The sequence below is a fragment of the Protopterus annectens genome, chromosome 5.part0 (assembly GCF_019279795.1).
Source record: "Protopterus annectens isolate FY-2018-M chromosome 5.part0, PAN1.0, whole genome shotgun sequence".
Taxonomy (NCBI): Eukaryota; Metazoa; Chordata; order Ceratodontiformes; family Protopteridae; genus Protopterus; species Protopterus annectens.
Window position 1 is genome coordinate 507,240,054 of NC_056735.1, and position 19,593 is coordinate 507,259,646.

The following is a 19,593-nucleotide window of genomic DNA, read 5'->3' on the forward strand; positions in this document are numbered from 1 at the left end:
CCATCATTTGCTGTTTTTTCTGTTTCTTCAAAGCTGACACACCTGTGAATCATGCCTGTGTACTGTTTTGTTATGTAATTTAATTTCCTAATTTGTTCTATTTCACTGTCATATTATCACAGTTTTCCTCTTTTTCAATGTCATGTTCTGGTTAACACTATTTCTTTCATGACTGGTATCACATATCACTGATGTGTCCTTTGTTTCTTCTCTTAAGTCTAGTGATAGTTTTGTTTTACAAAGTGTTTATTCCTCCTCCATCCCATTACTATTCAAGCTTGTTTTTTTACACACTTTTTTAGCTGATAACATATTCTTCTACAGATAAACGTTCAGTTGTCATCCACTGTACCCCATATGTACTACTCCTGTCAACTTCCCGAGAAACTAAAACTACTACGTTTGAATTTTGAACCATAAGACTTTTTTGTTTTTATTTCTAGTTAATATATGTTATCCAGGAACTTCATCTGTAATCAGTTTTTATCTACAAATCACTTTCTCAAGAAGTATGTTTTCTCTTTATCATCATGCAGCTTTGATGTCTTTTGATTAATATGTTACAGTATTCATAACACGAGAGAGTCCACTGCCAGCTGACTTGTACATCCGGCCAGAATACAAATGTCTAAAGCTACTGTAGGGTACGTGCTATGTTGCACATAGATCCAGTCCTACATTGGTCCTAAAGTGTCATTGGGTATAAAGTAGACTTCAGCATGCACCCATCCTCAGAACATTTCTGCCGTCAGTCAGAATGTCTTCTCTGGCCATTTGCTCATCAGCAACGTTGCGGCTTTCAGGCCAGATAAGTCCCCCCACTGGAGTTTTTTCATATTGTTTTGTGTGCAACTGTTGTTGTTGAGGTTACATGTCAGCTGGGAAGGGCAAGTGCCAGTGTGGAAGGCAATTTCCGCATAAAGGTTACCACAATCTTTGTCTGTTTTTCCTAAGCCCTAACTACGACCATGCCTCCTGTTCGATTTGCAAGATCTTTGACCCCAAGACCCTGTGCAGTTGTCTAACTTCCCTCAATCTGTATTTAGAGAACCAGCACCTTAAGCACTTAGCCTGCGATATGGAAGGTACTTCGGGCCATTCAGGTGAGCCAGTAATTAAGAAGGTAAAAAAATCTAGGCCTGACTTACCCACTGCTCCTCCAGTTACGGACGTCTCTCCTGAAGCCGATGTTGGCCCAGAGACCATTTTGAAATCAGTAGGCTGTTCTTCCATGGTTACCAGGGTAGAGGCCGATAAGGATCCTACTAGCACATCCTCGGGGGATATGCAGGCGGGGCAAGCTCAATGTTACTGAAGGCTCATGTGGCATTCCTGAAATCACTGTTCACAAAGATATCCCGAGCAATATTTTAGAGTGCAGGCCATTGTCATCCTTCCACCACATGGATGTCCCACAAAACAAGAAGCAGAAAACTAAGCATGCTTCTTGTGTTACCCAAGAACAACCTGCAGATTGGCAAGCCTTTTCTCAAGGGCTCTTAGATGCCTTTATGGCCCTGAGACAATCCACTAGACTCTCTCTCCCTTATCCCTCCTTTTCTCCTGTTTCTCCACAAAAGAGGTTTTCAGTTGAGGTTTCATCTGATGAAGATGACTCATCTGGGGATGAATCACTGGCCCAAATTTTATCTCCCTTAGGATATGCTTCTCTGGAAGAAGAGCCAAATGGCACAGATTCTCCAGGGGAGGATATTTCTTTTGGGGAAACCTTTGTTAAAAATGGTGAGTTCTTTAAATTGGATTGCTTCCAGGTGTCAGAAATTCAAAAAAGGTATGATGACCTTCTGCAGATGGATTCCTCTTCTCCGTCTGCTGTTCCCCCTGTGCTACCAGCTTTTTTAGATGCCTTTTCAGCAGCTTCTAAGTACCCAAATTCCCAACCTCCTGCCCCTAAAAGGCCAGACAGGTTTTACAAGGTGCCAGAGGATTCCAAATTCCTGTCTAAATGTCCCTCTGCAGATCCTGCTACTATTTCTGTGCCTGCTGATAAGGTCTCTAAGATGTTGCCTTCCACTTACCTTCTCCCCTCAGACAAAGAGAGTGAAGATATGCAGAGGTTGGGGAAGAAAGTCTATACTTCAGCAACTTTGGCATTTAGAGCCATAAACTACCAGACCCATATGGAAAAATACTCTTTAACCCTTCTGTCTGACACCAGTAAGCTAATTTCAGTGCTTCTAGACTCTCCTACTAAGGCTCAGTCATCCTCCATTCTGAGCTCTTCTGCTCAAGTCACACGCCATTCAATTAGCCGTAGCTACAATGCTGTGGAGGCATCTGCCAGAGCTGCTGCTTCTGGCTCTGTTCTCAGGAGGTACTTCTGACTCAGACTACAGCCCTTGCCAGATGACATAAAGGCTAAAATGATGGCTGCATCCCTTGACAACAAGGCCTTGTGTGTTGCTTCTGGAGCAAAACTATTTAAGTCCTTACAAGAAAAGTGCAAAGAGCTACAAGACCAAAAACACATTTTTGTGTCCGCAGTTCCCAAATTTCAAAGGAACTACCCCTCCAAAGCCCTGTTTGTAAGGAAACCCTCCAGGACTCAGTCTTCCAAGGATAAAAAAGATACTCAGAAAGAATATTCAGCCAAGTTTTCAACATTTCCTGCTGCTCAGAAGCAGCCCTCTCCGAGCAAGCCAGGTAGTCTGTGACTACAAACATTTTTGCAGACAGAACCCTCTTTCCACACATCTTTCTGTTTTACTCCCTGCTTGGAAACAGATCACCCAGGACTCTTGGGTTCTCTCAGACATCCTTCAAGGATAATTTATGGTGTGGAAGAGGTCACTTTCCTTCAGGGATATTCCATAACCACCGAAAGAACAGCGGAATTACTTTCCACGTCTTTTTTAGTCTTCTTTCTCAGGGTACCATTCTGGAGGTGCCACCTTCCCAAATAGGACAAGGCTTTTACTCCAAGATGTTCCTGGTCCCAGGAAAGATGGTCCCAGGAGGCCCACCTCTGACTTGTCACACCTAAACACCTTCCTGTGCTATCCTTCAGTGCTCTACTTCACCTCATCCTTCCTCAGGCCTACATGTTGTCTCTAGACATCAAGGATGCTTACCCCACATTCCTATCTTCACATTGCTATTGTTTCCTCACACTTTCAGTTCTCTGTCTTGCCTTTTGGACTATCGACGGCTCCAAGTGTCTTCACAAAATGCTTAGCTCCTGTCATAGACTTTTACAAACTAAGGGGTTTTCAGATTTTCCGATACCTGGATGATCTTCTCCTCCAGGCTTATTCTCCAGACACCCTTCAGGAGAATCTGTTCTTCCTGGTGACTCCGCTGGTGGATTTAGGATTCACCATCAACTTTCAAAAATCTACCCTCATCCCTTCACAAGACCATGTTTTTCTAGAATGCAGAATACAAACAGGCAAGATCTTGGCTTCCTTACCTCTCCAGAAGGTTCTCTGTCTCAATGCCTTCTTCTAGACACTCATGCCTCTCCAGTCCATGACTGCCAGTGATTTTCTCTGCCTCTTGGGCTTTATGCCATCCACTATCCCAATGCTACCTCAGCCAAGCTGTACATGAAGAAATTTCAGTGGTACCTCAGGTCAATATGGATGCAACACAGTCATCCACTGGAGTTTGTTATTCCCCTTCTTTCCTGCTTGAAAAAGGAACTTAACTGATGGATTCAGTAGGTTACCTTGAATCCTGCCTACTCTTAAAGCCACCCCCTTCCAACTCAGGAGCTGTTCATGGATGCTTCTTACTTGGGATGGGGAGCAATCCTGGCATCTTGGAAGGTTCAAGATATGTGGTCTCCCTCCTAAAAGAGGGAACACATAAACATAAAAGAGATGAGAGACCTCATTTTTGCTCTGCAAATTTTCAAACTTCTTCTTCTTCTTCTAGACATCCTAAAGTGGTTCACAGACAACACCACTGTCTTTTGGTATTTCAACATGCAGAGAAGGACCAAGTCTTACCTCCTGTGCAGACTAGCTCTCCAAGCTTGGGAGTTAGCCTCTCAGAGTCAGCTCACCCTCCAAGCAGTCTACATTCCCTCCACTCAAAATGTTGTGGCAGATACATTGAGTAGGCCTATGACTCAATCCCATGATTGGATGTTACACAGGGATGTGTTTCTGGACACTGTCCTTCAGTGGAGTATGCCTCAGGTAGATCTCTTTGCCTCCCCTATGAACAGACAACTTCCAAAGTTTTGTGCTGAGTTCCCCATCCTCTGGCATGGAAGGTGGATGATGTATCTTTCTCTTGGAAGGGATGTTTCTCTATGCATTCCTCCTTCTTCCCACTTCCCCAAAAAGTTCTGTTGAAGATCCAACAGGAGCAACCACAAATCTTGTTGGTGAACCTCTTTTGGCCAAGACAGCATTGGTTCCGCCTTCTTCTGCATTTAACCAAGGGCAATCATCACAAGTACCCACAAGGGATCTCTAGTACATATACAGATGTCAACCCTGCAACTGATTCTGTGGGTGATAGGGTTTTGCTTCCTTTCAGACACCTTTTCTCTGAGGACATGCTGCAAGTTCTGCAGGAGGCCAGAAAATCCAATACTAGGAAATCCTATATTTCCAAATAGAAAACGTTTTCCATCCAGTGTCTTTCTAAGGACCTACAGCCACTGCTTGTGGATGTTCCAGTGGTTCTGTCTTACCTGTGTGAATTATTGGAGTGGATTGTCATACTCTTAAGTAAAAACTCATGTTTCAGCAATCTCTGCCTGTCTGCCTATGATTTGTCCCTTGGCTTCAAGGTTGGAAGGAACTTTTCCTAAAAGGTGTCCTTCATATCAGACATTCAAGAAACCAGTTCTTCCTCCTTGGGATCTAAATTTTGTTCTAGAGGAACATACTTTGGCCCCTTTTGAACGGGCGTGTTCTTCTTCTCTTCAACATTGCACTTGGAAAACCGTTGTTCTGGTGGCCATCACCTCTGCCAGAAGGGTCTCAGAACTTCAGACACTGATCACTTCATCCCCCTTTACTGTGTTTCACAGGGATAGGCTCTCCTTATGCACTAATTTCTCCTTCATTCCCAAGGTGGTGAATGTGTTGTCACTTAATCAGTCCATTAATCTGCCCAACTTTTTCCCATATCCACAATCCTCTAGTGAGATGATTGTACACATCTTGGATGTGCATAGACAACTCTGATTTTATTTAGACAAAACGAAGTCTGTTAGGAAATCTGATCATCTTATTTCTTATCATCCTAGGGCTCTGGGCAGGCCTGTTTCAAAGCAGACTATCGGCGCTTGGATTTCTAAAACCATTTCCTTTTGCTATATGTCTTATGAGAGCTGCGTCCTCTTCTGGTGCTTTTTTCAAAGGTCTGGACACCTCTTCCATATTAGAAGCAGCTACCTAGTCTTCTGTATACAATTTCACAAAACATTATGAGTTTGGATGGCATTTCCAGGTCTTGAGCTGGTTTTGCAAGAGCTATCCTGCATGAGTTTGTAGAGAGTGCTACTGCCCCTCTGTCCAACTCTTCTGCATGAGCTTTGGTATTCTTCCTCATGATGTTCATCATGTTACACTGCTGCAGTCATCACACTTGGGTTATCCTGCCATCAGGCGGTCCCGCAGTCGGCCAGAGTTCCAAAGTCTTGGTCCGGCGTTGGTTGCTGTCGCTTCTTCCCTGACGTCAGTGCGCCAGGGGTATATAAGATGCATCCGACGCCATTTTCTCCAGTCTTTCTTGCCACGCGGTGCCCGAAGCAGAAGCAGTTCGCAAGTGCCGGTCGGCCGACTCCTGAGATTTTCGAAGTCGAATTTCAGATCCGAAGTCTACATTAAAGCTAAGTACCCCATTTGGGGAAACTTTTTTCTTGCCTCAGACCGATGTCAGAAAAAGTTAATAATTGTATTTCTTGTGGAAAGCAAATACCTCATAAGGACTTCCACTCTTACTGTATTCCATGCCTAGGCCCTGATCACGACATCACTAGTTGTCGGTTTTGTGCTAGATTTAACAAATGTACTATTAAAAGGCATTTTGATTTTGCTTTGCACTACTTTGGCCGAAGGTTCAATTATACTATGCAGTCGGATCAACCGACGACCGCAATACCGAAGAAACACAAGGACAAGGATAAAGACAGACATCCAAGGTCCAAAATCGACGACGAAGCCTCTTCTAGGCCAGTCGCCGGTTCGCCGGTTCTCAGTGAGGCGCTTACGCAGCCCTTGACACCCGCTACCTCAGAGCCACAGGCCGCCTCCGACTCCCACGTAGAGAAAACTAGGCCTCTGAAAACTCAAGGTATTGGGCCTACGGAAACTAATCCCTCAGATGGGTCCGGAGCCGCTGAGCAGGCATCGGCTTCTGAGGGTGTTTTCAGACCTTCATAACTTACCATTAAAACTACAGCCAAGACAAAAGTACCACTAAAGACAAAGAAACAAGTACAGCATTCACCTGGAAAAGCCTCCATGCCTAAAAAACAGATGCTTAAAATGGCCGAAGACCTCATTACTCTAATCAGGGGTTCCCATCCCCCTCCTGAGAAAAGGCCTAGGCAGGATACAGACTATGATTCCTCTGATAAGGTTTCCATTTCCTCTGATTCCTCTTCAGACCAGGGATATTCTCTACCTCCCTATGAGGACTCGGATGCTGAAGAATCTATCCCTTCAGCCTCTCCTCCTGAGGATTATTCTTATGGGGAAATTTTACATACCATGAGGGAACATTTCCACTGGGAAAGTCAGGATTACTCAGAATCTAAGAAAAGGCTCAGATTTCCTTTTATTGCCCCTGGCTATTCTGCCTGTGCTAGATATTGTGGATGATGTGTTCTCTGAATCCAGCTTATCTCCCGATTCCTTGCCCCCTGCACCAGCCAAGCCGGATAGGTACTACAGAGTCCCTGACTCTCACAAGTTTCTTTATAAAAACCCTACTGCTGATCCAGAAACTATTTCCCAGGGTCCATATGGGGTTAAGGCTTCCATTGCAAAAAATCCAGTACCCTCTGACAGAGATTCCAGAGCTTTGGACAGATGGGGGAAGAAAGTATACACTTCTGCAACTTTAGCAGTAAGAGCTTTAAATTGCCAGTTTCACATGCTTAAGTACCAACAATATTTAATGGCTCAATTAAAACAGAAAATTCTTGCAAGCTCAGAAGCTACTGATTGTAAAGAAATGCAGGATGTATTGCATGCAGTTGAACACGTGGGAAAACATACTCTGCAATGTGGTTTTGATTCTCTAGAGGCCTCTTGTAGAGCCGCATTTACAGGTTCAGTGATTCGAAGGCATGCTTGGTTAAAAGAACAGAGTTTACCTGATCATGTTAAGGCAAAATTATTGGATGCTCCTTTACAGCATGATACCTTGTTTGATGTTAAGGCAGAAGAAGTGCTAAAGAAAATGGAGGATAAAGCTAAATCTATGCAAACAGTCAAGGATTTCTTACAGGTACAGCCACCTCGATTTAGCAGAAATTGGCCTACAAAAAATTGGTCCTTTCCAGTGTCAGACAGACCACAGAGAGGCAGATACAGATGCCCTAGAGGCAGATCTCAACCCCAAGGCTCAAACAGACAACGACAGTGGGGCACCTCAACCCCAAAAGGAGGTGAGGACAAGTATCAACCTTACAGGAAACGGTCACAATGACTTTCCCCTTTGTACGCCAAGCGTTTCCCTTTTGGAAGCCCCCTAGGGGGGAAAACTAGCACTTTTTTCCCAAAACTGGCAAACAATCACCCAAGACAAATGGGTTCTAAATATTGTGTCTCAAGGTTACAGGTTCCACTTTCATACTGTACCAAAGCTAAAAAGAATGCCGGACCTGCCACAAAATCAATGGGTAGAGGCACAAACACAAATTTCAGCCCTCATGGACATGAGAGCTATTCAAAAAGTACCACAGCAGGAACAAGGACAAGGATTTTACTCAAGACTCTTCCTGGTCTCCAGAAAGGACAAGGCCTGGAGGCCCATACTAGATCTTTCAATTCTAAATACCTACCTGGATATTCCAAAATTCAAAATGTTAACATTACAGCAGCTTCTTCCCATGCTGGGCAAGAACACTTGGCTTGTTACTTTGGACCTCAAAGAGGCATACCTGCATGTCCCTATCAGACAAAATTGCAGAAGATACCTCAGATTCAAAGCTGGTACAATGCACTACCAATTCTCTGCACTGCCCTTTGGCTTATCTACTGTGCCCAGGGTCTTCACAAAGTGCCTGGCACCAGTAATTGCATTTTGCAGACAAAAGGGAATTCAAATATATCCATACCTGGACGACTGTCTCATTCAAGCAGAGACAAAGGACATTCTTCTACAGCATCTGGCGTTTGTAAAAAGGTTACTAACTTCTCTAGGGTACACAGTAAATGAAAAGAAGTCAAAACTAGTACCCTCACAACAGATTATATTCCTGGGTGCCAGCTTAAATTCAATGGCCCAGATGGCTTACCTCACGCCAGACAAACAGGTTCAACTAACTCGATATTTTCAGTTACTGGCAAAAAAGTCCCATCTCCTTGCAAGAAAAATTCTGCAGGCCCTGGGATTCATGGCATCCTGCATACTACTAATACCATATGCCAGACTGCATATGAGGAAACTACAATGGTACCTAAAAAGTGTTTGGACTCAGCACTATCACAGTTTAGAAGCAGTAATACCACTGATTCCCTGCCTACAACAGGAGTTTCGATGGTGGGCACAGGCATGTCACCTAAACAAGGGTCAGCCTTTCACCCTACCCAGAGCCAGGCAGACTCTAACAACAGATGCTTCGGATTATGCCTGGAGAGCACACATGGCAGGAAAATGCATACAGGGCAAGTGGACCACAGACCAGATGCATCTTCACATCAATCAAAAAGAGATGTTGGCTGTGCAAAATGCCCTAACAGCTTTCAACGACCTTCTGCATCCAGGCCAATTATTAATAAAGACAGACAACACCACAGTAATGTGGTACATAAACAAGCAAGGGGGCACTCATTCTTACCCCCTATGCAGGCAAGCCATGACCTTGTGGAACACAGCTCTAACGTACCAAGTTCACCTGCAAGCACAATACCTGCCAGGAAAGAAAAACACTCTGGTAGACGATCTAAGCAGAAATATCATTGACCCTCACAAATGGAAATTGAATCCACAAATCTTCAGCATGGTAATGCAAAAATGGGGATGCCCAGACATAGATCTTTTTGCCTCCCCACTGAATTGCCAACTACAAAAATTCTGCACAAGGACTTATCACAAACAAGCATGGAAAGTGGATGCTCTTTTGTTCAGCTGGAAAAATCTAAAAATGTATGTCTTCCCCCCTCTGCCTCTCCTTTCAAAGGTACTCCTAAAAGCCAGACAAGAGAAACCACAGATGATCCTGATTGCTCCAGACTGGCCACGTCAGCACTGGTACCCTATCTTAAGGAACCTAGATCAAGGCCCACCATGGATTTTGCCTCAAATTCCACACCTTCTGACTCAACAAAACAATCAGATCCTGCACGGTCATCTCAAAACCCTAAACCTGGCTGCATGGCAGATTTATTAGTCAAACAGGCAACACCTCTCTCTAAAGCGGTTATGGATGTCATTTGGGAGGCCAGAAGGCCTAGCACCAGGAAAGCTTACTCAGAAAAATGGAAGAGATTCTGCGCCTGGAACCAGGCTCAAAGCCTTGACCCTCTTGTTCCAAACATTCCTCAGATTTTACAATACTTAAACTGAGATGCTGGACAGAGGCCTATCCTTCTCATCAATTAAGATCCACGCCTCTGCCATTTCAGTACATTACAACACGGATCCGCCTTTATCTCATTCCTTGCCAAAGACTGCCCCAGAGAGCACCAACTTGGGACCTCAATTTTGTTTTGGAAAAACTGACCCTGCCACCTTTTGAGCCAGCCAATACAGCTGATCTAAAATTTTTATCATGGAAAACAGTTCTGCTCCTGGCAGTAACTTCAGCACAAAGAGTCTCAGAGCTACAGGCATTAATGGCAGTGGAACCTTTTATAATTTTTCATCAGGACAGGGTTTCTTTAAGGACAAACCCTACCTTTATGCCAAAGGTGGTATCCAGTGTGGCTCTTAACCAAACCATCCATTTGCCAACTTTTTATCCAAACCCCCAGAATAAAGGGGAGAAACTTCTGCATTCTTTGGACATACACAGGCAGCTACGCTTCTACTTGGACAAAGGAAAACTGAGCAACTGTTTGTAGCATATGCTGCAGGATCACAGGGCAAGGCTATCTCAAAGCAGACTATATCCAAACGGTTAGGAAACTGTATTCATTACTGCTACACACAGCATGGGAAATCAGTCTCGAATAGCATTAGGCCACATTCCACCAGGGCTACAGCCACTTCAGCGGCCTTTCTCAGAGGAGTACCTACCAAGAAAATTTTGGAGGCTGCAACTTGGAGTTCAGTGCACAACTTTACCAAGCATAACCACCTGCCTCTTTACTCTAAATCCAGAACAGGATTTGCCACTGCAGTTCTGCAGGGTCTCATAGCCAATCCTAATTCATTATAGACCAGCCACCCAACCTTAGCTTTGGGATTCTACCCAAGTGTGATGACTGCAGCAGTGTAACACCATGAACATAGTACAGTTTTATACCTACCATAAATGTAGATGTTCGAGTTTTCACACTGCTGCAGTCCAGGTTACCCTCCCTCCATCCCCTCTGAACTAGATGGCCTTATCTATACCTTTCTATCCTGTACAACCTTTGTGGTGTATTTGCTTGTGACTGAAGGTATTGTTTTTATTTTATAGGTATTGCCTACCTACTAGGGGGCACCTGACATCTGGGGCAAGAAAAACTGAAGAAAATGGTGTCGGATGCATCTTATATACCCCTGGCACACTGACGTCAGGGAAGAAGCGGCAGCAACCAATGCCGGACCAAGACTTTGGAACTCTGGCCGACTGCGGTACCGCCTGATGGCAGGATAACCTAAGTGTGATGACTGCAGCAGTGTGAACACTTGAACATCTACATTTCTGGTAGGTACAAAACTGTACTTTATGAATACTGCAACATATGAATAGAAGGACATAGAATAGTTTTGTAAAATCTTAACATAACCATAGATGTCCTTCTCTTCTATATGTTGCAGTATTCCACCCCCCCCCACCTTCTCCCTCATGCTTGCCTGTTTGCTGATTGTGTGTTTCCTCACCTTTTTCAGGCTAGTGTTCTTCCTGGGGCATTCAGGTCTGAGGATAGGTGTGTGCTGACGTCCGCTTTATACCCAATGTCACTTTTATGACTGGCATAGGACTGCATCTATGTGTGACATTGCACGTACCCTACAGTAACTTTAGACTTTTGTATACTGGCCGATGTATGAGTCTGCCAGTGGTAGACACCCTCATGTTATGAATACCTCAACATATAGAAGAGAAGGACATCTATGGTTATGATAAGATTTTACACAACTATTCTTAACTTACTATCTTGATAAACCATAATTTGTACATTCCTTAAGGGTTCTTGGACCTGAAGAAGTAAGTTTCACTGTCAGTGAAGTATTTAAATAAATAAGTAAAGCAATGAATCTTATTATCAACACTGACAAGCTAAAGTTGTAAAACTGGCAGTAATGTGAAAACAATATGTACGTTTAATGAAACCACTGTGCAATACTACAAAATATCATTTTCATACTTCATTTCCCTCAGTGATTATTAGAGAAATAGGATACTTAGATATACTCGCTTCACTTTCACAAGGAGAGATATCATCAGGACTGCTCTAAACACCTACACGAGGAACTCTGCAAGCGTTTTCCCTGTTTCCACTACAGAATCCAATCACACTCTTGTGCCTCTGAGAGTGCACACCCCTATAATGGACAAGACTAGCCTCCCTTTCTTTGCCCTCAAACACCTGAGCTGCTTCTCAAACTTGGGTTACCTGGGCATGGTCAAAGCTTTATTCCTCTGTGGCAAAAGCACATGAATGCCAGACTTCATTAGTAAAATATCAACAAAATAGTAAAAATGTGAAAAAGAATTTAAGTTCTACAAAAGAGAATATTATGTGCTTGTTTACGTATACTTATGTGTGTGTGCATGGGTGCATACATATGCATATGCATATATGTGTGTGCGTATATGCTTGTAAGTGCATGCAGATGTGCAAAGTGCATGTATGCATGCGTGTGTGTGTGTGTGTGTGTGTGTGTGTGTGTGTGTGTGTGTGTGTGTACGCGTGTGTGTGTATGTCAGCATTCAACACATTAGTGTTATGTTTAGAGTATTCAGATATACAGCTGAGGACTCAAAATTACCAGTGTAGTTCTACTGAATGTTCATAGTTCATTCTTTCCTACTACTGTTATCAACTGCACACCATTCTCAAGAGGTGACAAATATAGTTTTTGTGATGTAATTCTAGTTGTCTTAAATTAGAAAAATGTGCTTTTTTACTGCATTCTGCAACATATGAGAGCAGAAAATGTACTTTACCTCCTCTTATTTGCTAACACCCCAAATGTAATTCATAAACGTCTTCCATGAGACACACACATAAGGAGGAGACAGAGTGACTTCTGATTGCATAATGTCATACACGCCAGCATCAGCTTCTACAAAGCACAAGTTCAACAGAAGAAGTATCATGCAGGTACTTGCTCTGCTGATGCCTTGCTTGATCTAGTAAATTACTTATAAATTCTTTAGATGCAGCAGATGCTGCTGGTTTATGACTGTTTTTTGACTATCTGGGCATAGTGCCATACCAGTGGTAATACCAACAGTTCAGGTTGAGCAGGATGCATGGTGTCATACAAGTGGTAATACCAGCACTTTCAGTAGAGTAGAATGCATGGTGCCATACAAGTAGTAATACCAGCACTTTGTTTAGAGCAGGATGCATGGCGCCATATCAGTGGTAATATCAGCACTTTGAGTAGAGCTGGATGCGTGGTGCTGTACAAATGGTAATACCAGCACTTGGATTAGAGCAGGATGCATGATGCCATATCAATGGTAACATCACCATTTTCAGTAGAGCAGGATGCGTGGTACTGTACAAATGGTAATACCAGCATTTTGAGTAGAGTAGGAAGCATGGTGCCATACAAGTGGTAATACTAACACTTTGATTAGAGCAGGATGCATGGTGCTATGCCAATGGTAATACCAGTACTTTGAGAGCTAACCCATGCAGGGAACATTTTCTGGCTAACACCTGGTTTGGATAGTTTTTTTTCCTTAATAAATAAAATCATCACTTAAAAAAAAATGCTGTGGTGGTACGGCGGTAGTGTTGTTACCTCACAGCAAGAGGTTCTCCCGTTCAGTTCTCAGCTGGGCTTGGGAGTGCCTTCTGTGCGGAGTCTGCATGTCCTCCCCGTGGTTGGGTAGTGTTTGAAAGACATGTGTGCGTAAATGGGCGTGCCTTCGTTCAAGGTCGAGCGTCGAGCTGGCACTTTGGCATTTCGTAAAAATCTACTGCCAATCATTAGCGGACCGGAGTTCCGCTGTGGCGACCCCTTACCGGGAAAAGCCGAAAGGCAAACAAAAACATCATTTAAAAACTGCATTTTGTGTTTACTTGGGTTATCTTTGTCTAATATGTAAATTTGTTTGATCTGAAACATTTAAGTGTGACAAACATGCAAAGAAATAAGAAATCAGGAAGGGGGCAAATACTTTTTCATTGCATTGTATCTATGTCTATAGCTATATATATATATATATATATATATATATATATATATATATATATATATATATATATATGTATATGTGTGTGTGTATGTAAGTATTAGGTTTTTTAGCCCCAGGCTTAGGGTGGCTTTATGCTTATGCTGACTTACAAAAAAAGAGTAAAAGAAAGATATAAGTAAGCAGAGAAATAAATGAGAAACTGCCAGCCAGTAGGGGAGTGGGCAAACAATTCTACACTCTGACCATGTAGGTGGCCAAGCATCGTACCATTCACAAACACACATGATGGCATGCCTTCACTTATTTTTGGCATACTATTTCTTTTGAAGCAGAGACGTAAATTGTTGCTCATTTTTGGTGTCAGCATAAAACTAAAACTGGATTAGAACCAATAATCCTGTGGCTTTTTGATGGATGATATCATTCAGCCCCATAATCATCAGTGTGACCACATAAAAATCAGAAGTCTGTAAGCATCGCCATTTTTTTTTCAGTTAATCCCTCTATGCTAATACCAGGAAAAATGGATTTCACAGTTTGCAGTTGTAGCCCAAGCACCTTAAGCAAATGTTTCAGCTTAAAAGGCCTACTTTTTATGTTAGTATTGTCTGTCTGTTTCTTACCTACTGTGTCTGTTTAGTTTCATGTTTGTCATGAATCACTTGCCTCTTCTGACAGCTATCATTTTCTTTTTGAAGTGGTTTTCATTTCCTCTGGTTCTTTTTTGCTAATAACAAGACTTGAAAAGTAGCTGTAACCACAACACTCACTGACAATTAAAGAGCAAGTTAAAGCATATGCCAGCAGGTCAGAATTTTATTTCTGGCTTTTAAAATGCTACTTTGTGCTTACATTCTGTATTTTTACAGCTTAAAGGTAGATTTGAGAACATCTGCTGTAATGATGTGCAAGTAAGCGGGTATTATTTATCTGGTGTCATTTGTTTAACACTAGACAGAGGCCATGTCTAAGTATAATACAATGGATAAGTGATCTCAACAAAAGAATGACTGAGAGATTGAGAGATATTAAACCTGGCATATGAATAAGGCATTTCAATGAGCCATAACAATTTGCAGATGTAGAATGTACAGAGAACCAAAATTATTGTTTTGCATATGCACTTTTTTGATCAAACAGAATTGTGTTGAATGTTATATATTTTTTTACGAAATTCTGTTGTTCAGATTGTTACAGATAAATACACATGTGGTTATTTAGTGTTTACCCCACTTCTTAGAGGAAGCGTTTGATTTTGGATATGTCTTTACTCTTTTTCTTGTTCATTGCTAAGTGAAAAAGCAAAGTACTCCCTTTCTCTTACAAATCTGTCAATTTTTATATATATTTTATATATAATTCTTTATTAAACTTAATAACATTGCAAAAATTGTTGTGAAATTAAGCTGAACGTCTGATATTACAATGGTATCCTTTAAAGCCTATTTAATTCTTAGAATGCATTTAAGGTAGATGATGCAAGTAAGAATTCCTTCTGTTTGGGACCAAGTATTTATTTATTTATTTTTTTGAAGAAATAAATGCATGTAGATAATGAACTAAAAGGAAAGTAAATGATAACCGTTAACAATGCCTGCCCTAGAAATGTACATAAATTTATAATAGAATGGTTATTTACTGTATTTTAAACAAATTCTCCCAACTCACACACACACACACACACACACACACACACACACACACACACACACACACACACACATCATATTCAAGAATATTTTCCCTTTGCATTAATAAGCAAGACATTCCCCTGGATTCAGCAAGCCCTGCATGCTGTGCAGGACTAGTGCAGGAGCTACAGCAGGCAATATGTCTGCCGTGCGATCCAGGAATAAGCTGTAGGGATGTGCATGAGCGCTCCTGCACTAGTCCTGCACGGACTCAGCCCCTATATGCAAATTACCCCATTTGCAGGTGAAATCCATGCAAATGAGGTGAATTTGTGATCCAGGAAGCTGGAAGCTGGCCGTGCAGTACTAGTGTAATCTGCAGAAATGTACTCGTCCAGTAACCGAGTTCATTTCTGCAAACTACAAAACAGAGCCATGACAACTCCAAATAAAGGGTGGATATTAAGCAAAAAGCATGCCAATGGCCAAATATATGGCATTTATTTTTTATAGCCGATCTCGGCTGTTTAAGCGTAGGGTAGCGGGGCCCAAACGGGATCGGGCGAAAAATAAAAAAAAAAAAAGCCTAAAATAAGCATTATAACCAAAATCACTATTTTGCCATTATACTCAGTGGCAGGCAGAAAACAACATGGCCAGTGAATAGTGGTTACTAAGGGGAGAGGCTCAGTGTGGGACCTGTAAATATGCATCAGCAGGCAATCCTATGCAAATGAGGGGAAGGATACTGAATCCCACATTTCCCCTGCATGCTAGTCAGCACCCAACATTGTAAGAGCAGGAATAGCTTGGTGCAAGCCCAGGAGTTAGCTGACATCATGGGGGGGGGTGTCAGGCATACTGTAAGCGGACTGGAGCCCTGTGGCTCGGGTTTTCCCTTAGCTTAGCAGAGCTAAGTAAGGGGATGTGTCTGAGGCTGCCTAGCACTCTTTACATTGCCTAAGCAGGTGTGCGTGCCATGCACCGGGTTTTAAAGGAAAAAAAAAAAGTAAACTAGGAAATAGCAGCTCTGTGCACATTTGAGCACTGTCTTTGCACGGTGTGCCCCCAGGCTTAAACAGGAAGGCAATGGGAAGGGAAAACGGCAGTAGGAAGGTAATCAAGGAAAACTAGCATAGCTGGCAAGTGAAATGTATCAGAATCAGCCAATTACACAGGCAGCAGACCAGCCCAGCGCAGAACACTACTATAAACTATGCAAACATCTTCCCCTCTGTTTTTTCCCACATACTCTACACCACTGGTGTATACAAGTGGGAAATTTTTAACAAACAAAAGCAACAAAATGATAGGGGCTGCAATAGCTATCATACAACAACATGTGGAGGAGGCTGAGGGTGGTGAGGATGAGAATGCTGTCGACCAACCCACAGTGAGGAGACAGAGAAGAATGTACAGACTCAGGGTAACCTACCAGGGGCTACATGAGCTGGAGATAATGGAGCGCTATAGGGTAGACAGGGACCTCCTATAGCAAATTGTTAAGCTGTGCCAACCACACCTCACACACAGAACTAACAGAGGGGAACCCATCCCAGTGGATGCCAAGGTATGTGTAGGCCTAAGAATACTAGCTACAGACACCTTCCAAAGCCCAACTGGGGATATCATGGGGATCTCATAGGCATCATCATCCAGGGTAATCCACCAGTTCCTGGATGCTATGTCAGCACATGCCGGTGAGCACGTATATTTCCCCAACACCCGTGAGGCTTTGGCCAGCAATATGCATTTCTTCCACCAAATAGCAGAATACCCTGAGATAGTGGGTGCTATAGACTGCACGCACATATGCAGCAAAGCACCACCTGGTGAGTGGGGTAGGGTCTACATCAACCTCAAGGGCTTCCCCGCCATTAACTGCCAGGTCATGTGCGATGCCCAGGGCATTATAATGCATGTGTGTGCTGGCTGCCCTGGAAGCTATCATGATTCTCACATCTGGCATCTGACGCAACTGTACCAGAGATTTGCCAGCGGGGACATCCCTTATGGTCACCTAGTGGGGGATGCTGGTTATGCACAGGAGCCGTGGCTGATGACACCCATTAGAAATGCACACACACAGGAACAAGAACTCCATAATGAGGCACACGCATAGACCAGAGTTGTAATAGAGCATGTGTTTGGGATGCTCAAGTCGCAGTTCCAGTGCCTGGACACATCCGGTGGAGCCTTGCAGCACTCCCCAGCTACATGTGCTCAAATTATCATCATATGTGCCATGCTACACAATATGTTCCTGCAGAAACAGCTGCAGCAGGAACAGCACGGGGCAGGGCCACACAGCCCCCCACCATTGCAAAAGGCATACACAGGCACAAAGTGACTCGGAGGAGCAACAACCCGAGCCTGCCCCAGTAGGCAGAAGGAGGCGTGCCCAGTATTCCCTGGCCTTGGCAAAGAGGCAACATACAGCACATACACTGACACAGGAGGGACCAAGGGAATGACACCTCTCTCTGACTCGCACATGCAGTAAAATAGATGCCAAACATGACACTACCTGTGTTCAACCATGTATAGGGAGTGTACCAGCGGCGGCTGATGGCTTCAAATCAAAGGGGTGCTACAGGAGACAGCTGAATGGGTGGGACCAATGGGAAGGGATGTGACCAACTAGAAAGGGGTGGGGCTGTGCTAAAAAACATAAAAACTGGGACTTTATTTAAATACGCTGTCCTGGATGCCAAACTGTCATTATGAGAGTCCAATCAAGACAAAATGAAGTGTAGAAGAAAAAAATATTTCAATCCATTGGCTACATGACAGCTTACTTAATATCTAAATGGAAACAAAAAGGTGGTGAGGCATGAAAAAATAAATTAATTTTTAAATACATTACTGGAATACCAGTCAAACTAAAGTGTAAAAAAACAAGCAGCACTCAATTCAAACAACTTCTCCTTGCACTGCAGTTCTAATTATAATTTATATTCAGCTTTATAAAAGTATGAAGTAACATGCTGAAAGTAGCAATCTCTATGATACCCCCACTTGTAAAAATGTTTCTTATCCAAAAAAGACTTGCTGCCTGACAACATCTATCTACTTGTTTCATGGGGAAAACATGATCAAAGTAAAAAATGAATAGCAAACAAGAAACAAGCTCAAGATAAATTGCTTAAAGGATTACTGCAGAGGTTATGGACCACACATGATAGAGTGACATTCTGTTTAGTTTATGGGTAAAGTCTGCAAAGATGACTGCAAGTATCGAACAAATGTAATGAGCTTTTGAAAATACCGTAATCCTGTCCTTTATTACAAATACTGTCATATGCATTTCAGTACCTAAGGCGTATACGCTATCTAGTTATGTAAATATTCTCTGCATGGCAACAACAAAAAGGCCTTCAATGTTGGTAATTCTTTAGTAGTGTGCTTATTAAAGCTTACTTGCATCTTACAGTCTCAGACAAGCTTACCTGATGGTCATTAAAGCATTACTACTTAAACAGAGAGCAACAAGCACTGTTAACAACATGCATTTTCTGAATAAGAAGAAGCATAAATCAACAGTATAAAAATATGACAGAAAACCAGAACATTCTGCAAAATCAAGGACAGATGAAAAGCCACTGTAGTACTTGTGTTCTTCCTTGAATGGGGGGATACTCTGCACACTTACACTGCAAAACTGCTTCTTGTCTTGCTTGGACACATCCAGAGTCACTACGTGGGAGAGTGAGGTGCAACAAGTATGTCACAATTTGAAATGTCTCTGGCAGACGGTGATGGCCCTGACACATTTGTCATACCTCTCAATCTCAGAGCAAGAAGTTTGGGCAAAGCCATGAATAGAAGTGGGACAAAGGCCCAAAAATTAGGACAATTTTTTCATTATTGCTCTTATAAACTTAGAAAGATAATTAGGTCTTGCATTAGTATGAATTTTCTTAAGTGTATGAAATCTGAGACTCAAATGTTTGTCATTATTTTCTAACTTCAATCTTTAATGATTTGCCACTAATTTGCCAGAAAAACACAATTTTATGAAAAATGGACTAAAAATATGACGCAAAAATATAAAATAGCCACACAATACAGCTGGGAACCTGTCAAAGAAGGGACACTTTTTTTTAATATTAGTACTAAGTTGAGCAGTTGACAAAATAAGAGAATTGACACGCATTTCTGAAATTAAAAGTAATCTGTAACTCTGATCATTACAATTATTTATTAGTTGTAAACCCTCCACGTTTTCTTCCAAATTTGCCATTTTGCAGAGGGATTATTGGGGAGGAGCAACATTTT

At 42.5% G+C, this 19,593-nt stretch overlaps 1 protein-coding gene across 18 annotated transcripts in view; it reads left to right on the forward strand.

Moving 5' to 3' along the window:
- ROBO2 (roundabout guidance receptor 2) overlaps positions 1–19,593 on the forward strand; it is a 1,870,921-nt gene that overhangs the window by 1,452,961 nt on the left and 398,367 nt on the right. The window lies entirely within an intron of this gene.